A 7,980-nucleotide genomic window follows, 5' to 3' on the forward strand; every position below is an offset into this window, starting at 1 on the left:
AGTTTTTGTTACAATACCATGATATATTCTTATTCTATTATAGAAATAATGCTTTCTATTGTCTAAAAACCTGTATCTTGACACTTCATTTTCGTGTTTATCTTGACTACCGGCTGAGTTATGGAAAAATGTTTTATTGGCGGCCATTTTGGATGCCATCTTTAACTTCTCAAAAGGCTCGCTGTGGATTCTTGGGGAGTTTTAGTACGTCGTGTGGCAAGGTCTCTTGAGCACTTCTTGAAAATTTCAGCTTGTTATAGATTTGTTTTAGGGTTAAAACCATATATAGTTGAGATAATGGTCCCGGACACAACGTAAGTTGCACTGTCGGTGCTACGTCCCTAAGTAGATGAATTATCGAGGATGTTCTTGTGGACTGGTCGGATTATGCTAATAATATTTGACGCAATACTTAAAGGTTATGATTTGAGCGGATTGTTATTTTCTTAAACTTATTAGTTGACTTGGACATGTAATGATTCCAAAAAAATAAGATTTGTCCTCTTTTGAGAACATGGCTAAAATGAAATAAAAATAAAGAAGTAAATGCTTTAGGTGATGAAAACTCAAAGAAATAACTAGTCAATAAAGAAAATTGGGTAATTTTTTGTCAGCTCTTTTCATTCAGTTAAAACAAATAACTAGTGAAAAACGCTATTTATATAGTTATATTGCAATTATAAAAATACATTAAAAGATTTCGTAACCTTTTCTTAATCTCAGATAAAAGGCGTATATGTTTTTGTGTACAGACGTTATCATTTAAATGAATATAATCAATGTTTTAGAAACTGTATGTCAAAATGACTTTCCAAAAATTATTTTTGAAAAATAAGAATAAACATTTGTTTATTTCAACAGAGGGCCTCTTCAGTGGACATTCCCATCACAGATCATATAACAGATTTTAGCAATTCTAACTCACGGAAAACACGAGTCAGTCTGAAGAGAGAACAAGGGAAAAAACTTATAACATCTGAATGAAAATAATTCATGTAACTGGATGTTTCTCGAGCGTTTTCTCAAGAGATTTCAGAAGAAGAGGAATGGAGATGTACCTCTGTGTCGCCATGTTTTCTTTAGAGAATTATTGATGAAGGAAGGTAGGTTGAAATTTGATAGAATTGTTGTGAATGTTGCTACACCGATTTATCTTTGTTCATTTATCCATCAGTTAAACTTATAAAATGTCTATTGTACTTATCAATTTCTTGATTATTTTATTGAGGTGATTAGCAGTTAATTTCTTACTTATCACTGTTTTAATTCATTTGGCTATCCGATTAATCTAGAAAACGAACATTATGTATTTCAATGAACTCATATTTATATTTAAAGGTTTATTGATTCATATTTTATTTGATTATTATTTCTTTCATTTTGGCATTTGCCTGATGGAAAATGTGTAACATGCCGTCTAAGTCTAACTCAGAATGCTTTTAAACACATACATAAACATATACACACACGAAAACGATTTACATACAGTTGAACATTTTCCTTCGAGAGATATATAGTTTCCAAAATATGATTTTAAAAGCAAACTGAGGAAAGAAAATATGGCGAGGAAGAGACATTGTTAGGTTGTTCGTTTACTTTACTTACTTACTTTGACGGCTGCTTTTCTGGTCCCATACAGCAGGGGAACCCCACTCTCTACAGGACCTCCACTGTTGTTTCACCTTGTCTGTTCAGAGTATTTATCGTTTCATATCGCGTATTGTTCATTTACTGTTAAATCGTCACTGTTGTATGACTAATGAAATAAGAAAGTCTTCACTTTCCTTTTGAAAGCCTTAATGTCTTCAATCATTCGGATGTCTCGTAAGAGCTTATTATATAGTCTCGGGGCCGCATATTTAAAGGCTCTGAAGCCTAAAGTAGACATATATCTAGGTTCAAATAGTTAGAAGCCATCTGTAACTATTTTCGTGTCGACACGATTTGTTGGCTGCGCTATATTTAGGAGGACCGGTTCTGATAACTTGGTGGGTTATTGTACATATTTTACATTCAAGTCTCGCTTTTATCGACAGCCAGTGTAAATCAATTAGTATAGGGGTGATCCTTTCTCTAGGTAGGACACTTTTTATCAGTCTTGCTCCTCTGTTTATTATGTTTTGTAATTCCTTAAGTTGTACTCTTAGTAAATTTTAATAGATGGAGTTGCAGTAGTCAATCTTGGTAATAACACATTTTATCACAAGTTTATTTACAGAATTCTCGTCCAGGTACTTTTTTATAAACGCAATATTTCTTAGATGATAACCAGCAGTTTTTATTACATTATTTATATGGACATGAGAGACAGGTTACAGTCAAGAAATACACCTAAATCTCGAACTTTACTAGATATCGGCACTGAGTCATTATTTATGTTCATTTGAATATCACCCGTTTCTCTTGCTGTTTCTCTTACCCACCACCATGAATTCGGTTTTGTTTTCATTTGATTTTAGTTGTTTAAATGTCATCCATTCTCTAACACTATCAAGGATTCGGTTTAGAGTTTCAGTAGTGTCATCTATATCATTTATGGAGAAGTAAAATTGTGTGTCATCCGCTAATAGTTTGAACTTCACACCACGCCTTTGTAGTATTTTCGATATACCAATATCATAGATGCAGAATAAGATTGGGCCAAGTACACTCCCCTGGGGTACCTCTCTGTTTAAGGGTTCATATGATGAATAAGAATTTCCAATTTGTACTCAGTAATTTCTACCAACCAAGTAGTCTTTTATGTATTCGAAAGCTTGATCTTCATCGCCGATGGACCGTAGATCACTTAGCAGCAGTTCATGCACAAATGTATCAAAAGTAGCACTGAGATCGAGCAATATTAAAATACCACATTTATTTTCATCCATTATTTCCAGCATATAATTTACAACAGAGCAGATGGCTGTCTCCATAGTATAATTTTCTGTAAGCAGATTGGTTGTCAGGCAAAGCTTCTATTACTTCTAAGTGAAGGACTAGTTGTTCAAGAATTACATATTCAAGCTCTTTTAAAACAAAGGATAGATTCGAAATAGGTCTATATGAGCTTAATTTCTGGTAGTCCAGTGCATATTTCAGAACTGGTTTGACTATAGACATTTTCTCAGATTTGCGAAACTTTCATTCATCAATGCTTGCATTTGCTATTCTCGTTATTATTTTGGCTAGACTAGAAAAGTTTCTCTCCCCAATTACTTCACATATTGGCATAGGATCGATCGCGCAGTTTGTTTTCTTTGCTTTTTTTATAATCCTGGTGATATCATCTTGCGTTATGTTGTTAAATTTTATTAATTTTGTCTGTGAGGCTGGTGTATCATTAATCTGATGTTGGGTATATTTTCAATTTGGTTTCTAAAGATTACTAGAAATTATTTGCTAGTTCATGGTCACTGTATCCACCAGGTAGCTTATTTTCTTTTATATTTCCCATTATAGGCTACCATTCAGGAGACTATATAACTTATTTATGTTTGTTGCTGCTTCGAGGATCTTTCTCTTAAACTTATAGTATTCTATTTTTTCCTTCTTAGTAGGTAGTTATATTGACACGTAGCAGTTTTTAAACTATTCAATTTTCATTCTAAACATCTTTTCGCTCTTTTTCACCAGTCTCTCCATCAAACCAAGGAGATTGGTCTTTTACAGTTATAGTCTTTTCCATCGGTGGGCACATGGTATCATCTTCCCTTTTACTCACATTATTATAAGTGGTCGTAAGACAGTCAACTCACTTAGCTCCCAACAGACGTTGGTCATCATTGTCACAGGGAATGTTGATAGCATCATTTATTTTCATTGTAACCTTTTCAATGAATACGGTAGGAGAAAAACTGATTTATGTCTAAAGTTTATTTTCTTTACTAATGCATGTTTCTTTAGAGGTAGACTAAATGTAATAAGTTTGTGCACTGGGGAGATAGCACATTTCTCTTCTACTTTTATATCAAATACAATATTATTTATGTCTTCACTTAAAACTAGGTCCAACGTATGCCCAGTTAAAGTAGTTGTACAGTCGACATTATTCACTAGTCAATATGATTCTAATAACTCATTAAATACCAAAGCGTCAGGATTTGATGCGTCATCCATCCAAAAATTGAAGTGTCCACAGATAACTAATTCCTTTTTTTCTATGATAATAATTTTCAATGAGAGCATCGAATTCTTCAATAAAGATACTAGTGTCGGTTCTCGGAGGTATGTAGAGTGTTACAAAGGACAATTTTCTTGTTTTTTTTTCGTAAAGTTTATTTCTATAAATTAAAATCGTGTTACACTTTTTCTTTTCTACATTTTGAGATTTGAGTAACTTTTTGAATAAAGAGTCCGACATCCTTACCAGACCTAGCTTCTCTCGGTATGTGAACAAAAGTGTTTGTGGGGGTGGGGGGGGGGGGGGCATTTCAGTGATCTTAGCCGTGACCAAGTTATTTAACCATATTTCAGATAATGCTAGTGTGTGCAAATATTTCTATTTTATAAATTCTCGAATTTGAATAGTCTTATAACCTACAGATTGTATATTTACATATACAAGCAAATGATTGATTTGATTTTTTATACTGATATCTTGCTTATTTCTACAAAAAAAAAAAAAAAAACCGACAAATCATGATTCCTATACATCCCTTTCGTCAACTGATCGTGTGGGTCTTGCAACGCCAGATACACCAAAGCCTATCATAGAAATCGAGATAAAACCAATCAAGCCATGAAAGAGAAACGGGCTTCTCACCCGGTGCCTCCAAAGAGCTCGAGAAAAATTAATGTTCCACAAACTTTGCTCATTAAGAGATCAATACTTAGCACACAGGGATGGTCAGGTTGCAAGAACCAAAGAAACTAACGCGTTTGAGCTGGTCATGAACCCCAGCCTAGCATTCACCAGTCAGTAACGTTACCAAGAGCACACCGCAACCCTCGTTTGGAATTCTCTCAATTCTCTATTAGTGCAAGATTCTGCTCAAATTCTCTGTCAACGATAGATTCTTCATCAGCTTAAAAGTTAACATTAGAGGTAAAATCTCAGTGTTTACATTTAATCAGTTGCTGACTCATTTTGTTTGCATAAACTCTCAAAGAGAGCGAAACAGAGAGAGTGAGCGCAAGAGAATTGAAAGGCATAAATCAAAGAGCTATTCCTTATTAATTACAATTAAGAAGTATTACTTTTAATTATACACCATTGGATTCACCTCTTCTCATGGATTAGAATAAAAGCCACCAACTAATTGCTCAAGTAAAAACAATCATGTGACGATTGATTTTAGAGAACCTAGAAAAATCATTTCTTTTTATCATGGATCAACCGAGTTTTATAACTAGTAATATCTGCAATGCTTACACCACGAAAAGACATACCCGCACACACGCCAGTTCAGTATATATCGATTTTTTTTTAAATCACATCATTTCAAAAAAGTCCATCAAATATTTAAACTCATTAAAGCAATAAAATGAATTTCAGCTCGTTACGTAATACACTACTATGTATTCAGGGGCATCATGCTATAAAAATTACGTTAAGGGTTTACCCATTTGTCAAATTAACTCTCGATGGAAAAACATTTTCGAAGGTTTGGTTTGTACTCCTCCCAAATGATTTTCAATCGAGTTTTATTTTTATTCGCATCTGACCGAGGTAGGCTTCAATATGGATTATGGGATAGCTTCATTGTAGAAAACTTTAACAGAGAGAGAGAGAGAGAGACAGAGAGAGAGAGAGAGAGAGAGAGAGAGAGAGAGAGAGAGAGAGAGAGAGAGAGAGAGCCTAACTGTATAAAGTTACTCATACATCATTACATAGTGTAAATTTACCGACTTATAAGTTTATATATATGTATGTATATACATATATATATATATATATATATATATATATATATATATACACTATCAATATTATAAGATGGTCTCCTGCCTGGAAACCAAACATATAATATTATATATATTATGGCTGGCAAGCTATAAGACCACTCGAGTTCCAAACTCACCCGTTTATTTTTACGTTATAACTTTTAGTCTTAAAGCCCACGTTTCCAATCCTGTGCTATAGATTTTGATGTTTATCTTGATTGGCATTTTCACACACCACTCCTGCTACCTCCTTCCACTTCCTCAAGGCTGCTTTTATCCTATTCTCAACTTCAGCCTAACGTCCTTCTTCGTGACTTATAGTAGACCACTTCTTTTATAACTGAGGTTATACTTTCATCGTGGTTATCCAATCCTTACCTTCCCTTCTGCTGACCATAACTTCAGTCTTATTCATATTTACCCTCAAATCATCCTTTTCCAAAATCTCCAGCCACTCTTCAACCTTTTCTGTAAGCTTCCACATTTTCAGTAGTAATCACCAAGTCATCTACATAAAGCAACTTTCACAACTATTAATTTTTTTTTTTTTTTTTTTTTTTTTTTTTTTTAGTTAACACATCCAGGACATACACTAATCAAAAACCTCTTAATAGTTACCCATTCCAACACTACCTTCAAATGTTTCTGGTTCCCCAGCTGCTGTTATTAATTTTGATGTGCATAGCCATATAACTAAATAGCTAATGAGAGTATTGTAGCTAATTCTGTGCTTCATACTTTTTTGAGACAGTAGATATACTTTCCTCTTGGTAAGGTAGAAGAGACTCTTTAGCTATGGTAAGCATCTCTTTTAGGCGGACACTCCAAAATCAAGACATTGTTCTCTGGTCTTGGTTAGTGCTATAGCCTCTGTACCACGGTCTTCCACTGTCTTGGGTTAGACTATTTCATCTTTTTTTTTTCTTGTTTTTTAAATGGTGTGTTGGGGAGGCTTAATAGAAGGGCCATGGATGAATGGTGGTTTATCAAGAGATTGTCTTCCCCTTATCTTGTTCTTTTTCTTTTCAAAAACTATCCTTACTGTCTTCCCTTCAGTTGAAGTGGCTATCCTGGAGGATAATTAGCTAAGCATGGTGCATTGGCTTCTCCATGCTAACCAGTTTTTCTGACTTTTTCCTATTGCCATAGCTTAAGAACATTAGACTTTGCCTCTGAATCAGGCTTTGATCAAATCATAAGTGGAGCTACTCACAGGTCTGGTAACTGCCTGGACCTTGTATACACTGAATCCCCTGGCGTTATAATAAGTAAGGTTGGCTGTCCAGTTGGGACATATGATCAAGCCTTGATTTCATTAGTAGTGAAGACTGATCAGCCTGTCCCTGATGTATTGTACTCATGTAAGATTTATATGAAATCTCAAGCAGACTGGAATGGGATTTTGCATGATCTTTTGGGGTTGAATTAGTCACAATTATATAAGAATGTTGTTCCTTTGAATGAGAATTTAGTCAACATAATTGATAGGTGTATACCTTCTTATGTGCTAAGTTACTGAGTTAAGGACAAACAATTGATCAATGATGACTGTAGATGTGCTTTTTCTTCGGAAGGGTAACAGTTTACATTTGACCTGAAATAACTATTCTCAGCTTAGAGCTTTTGTTCAGAGAATTTATGCTTCAATGGAAAAGGAATACAATTTAACCATACTAGAAACCCTATCTGGTACAACCCTGGAACATTATTGGTGGACTACCCTCAAATCAGCACTCTTTGGTCTGGATGGAACAGTTCTTCCTTCACTTGAACCAGATAGATCTGTCACTTACTGTCCAAAGGAAATGACAACCCTTTTGGCTGATGGGTTTGACAGTAAACAGAGTAATGAGATACTGGAACTTCCTAATTCCTGTTTTCCTGAGGATAAACTAACTAGTTTAACTTTTCGATCTCAGCAAATTAAAGTTATCTTGATAGACCTTCAGATGGTTATGGAGGTAAAGACCCAAATGGCATTTTTCCTTTGTTTTTTTATAAAGACTGCAGATTTTTTAGCTCTAAATTCCTCTGTTATTTTGCGCAAGTTTTCAAGAAGAAGAAAAGCATTTAACACTTGTTGGAGAATTGGTACTGTTACTCCACTCTGCAAAT

The 7,980-nt window shown here is 34.5% G+C and overlaps 1 protein-coding gene across 1 annotated transcript in view; it reads left to right on the top strand.

Moving 5' to 3' along the window:
- Positions 1–924: 924 nt before the first annotated feature.
- Positions 925–7,980, top strand: part of LOC137659527 (uncharacterized) — a 59,307-nt gene continuing 52,251 nt past the window's right edge. Inside the window, exon 1 of the mRNA XM_068394397.1 lies at positions 925–1,103. The gene's annotated coding sequence lies outside the window, so the exon portion shown is untranslated. The remainder of the gene's footprint in view (positions 1,104–7,980) is intronic.

The sequence above is a fragment of the Palaemon carinicauda genome, chromosome 20, assembly GCF_036898095.1.
Source record: "Palaemon carinicauda isolate YSFRI2023 chromosome 20, ASM3689809v2, whole genome shotgun sequence".
In the NCBI taxonomy this organism is placed as follows: Eukaryota; Metazoa; Arthropoda; class Malacostraca; order Decapoda; family Palaemonidae; genus Palaemon; species Palaemon carinicauda.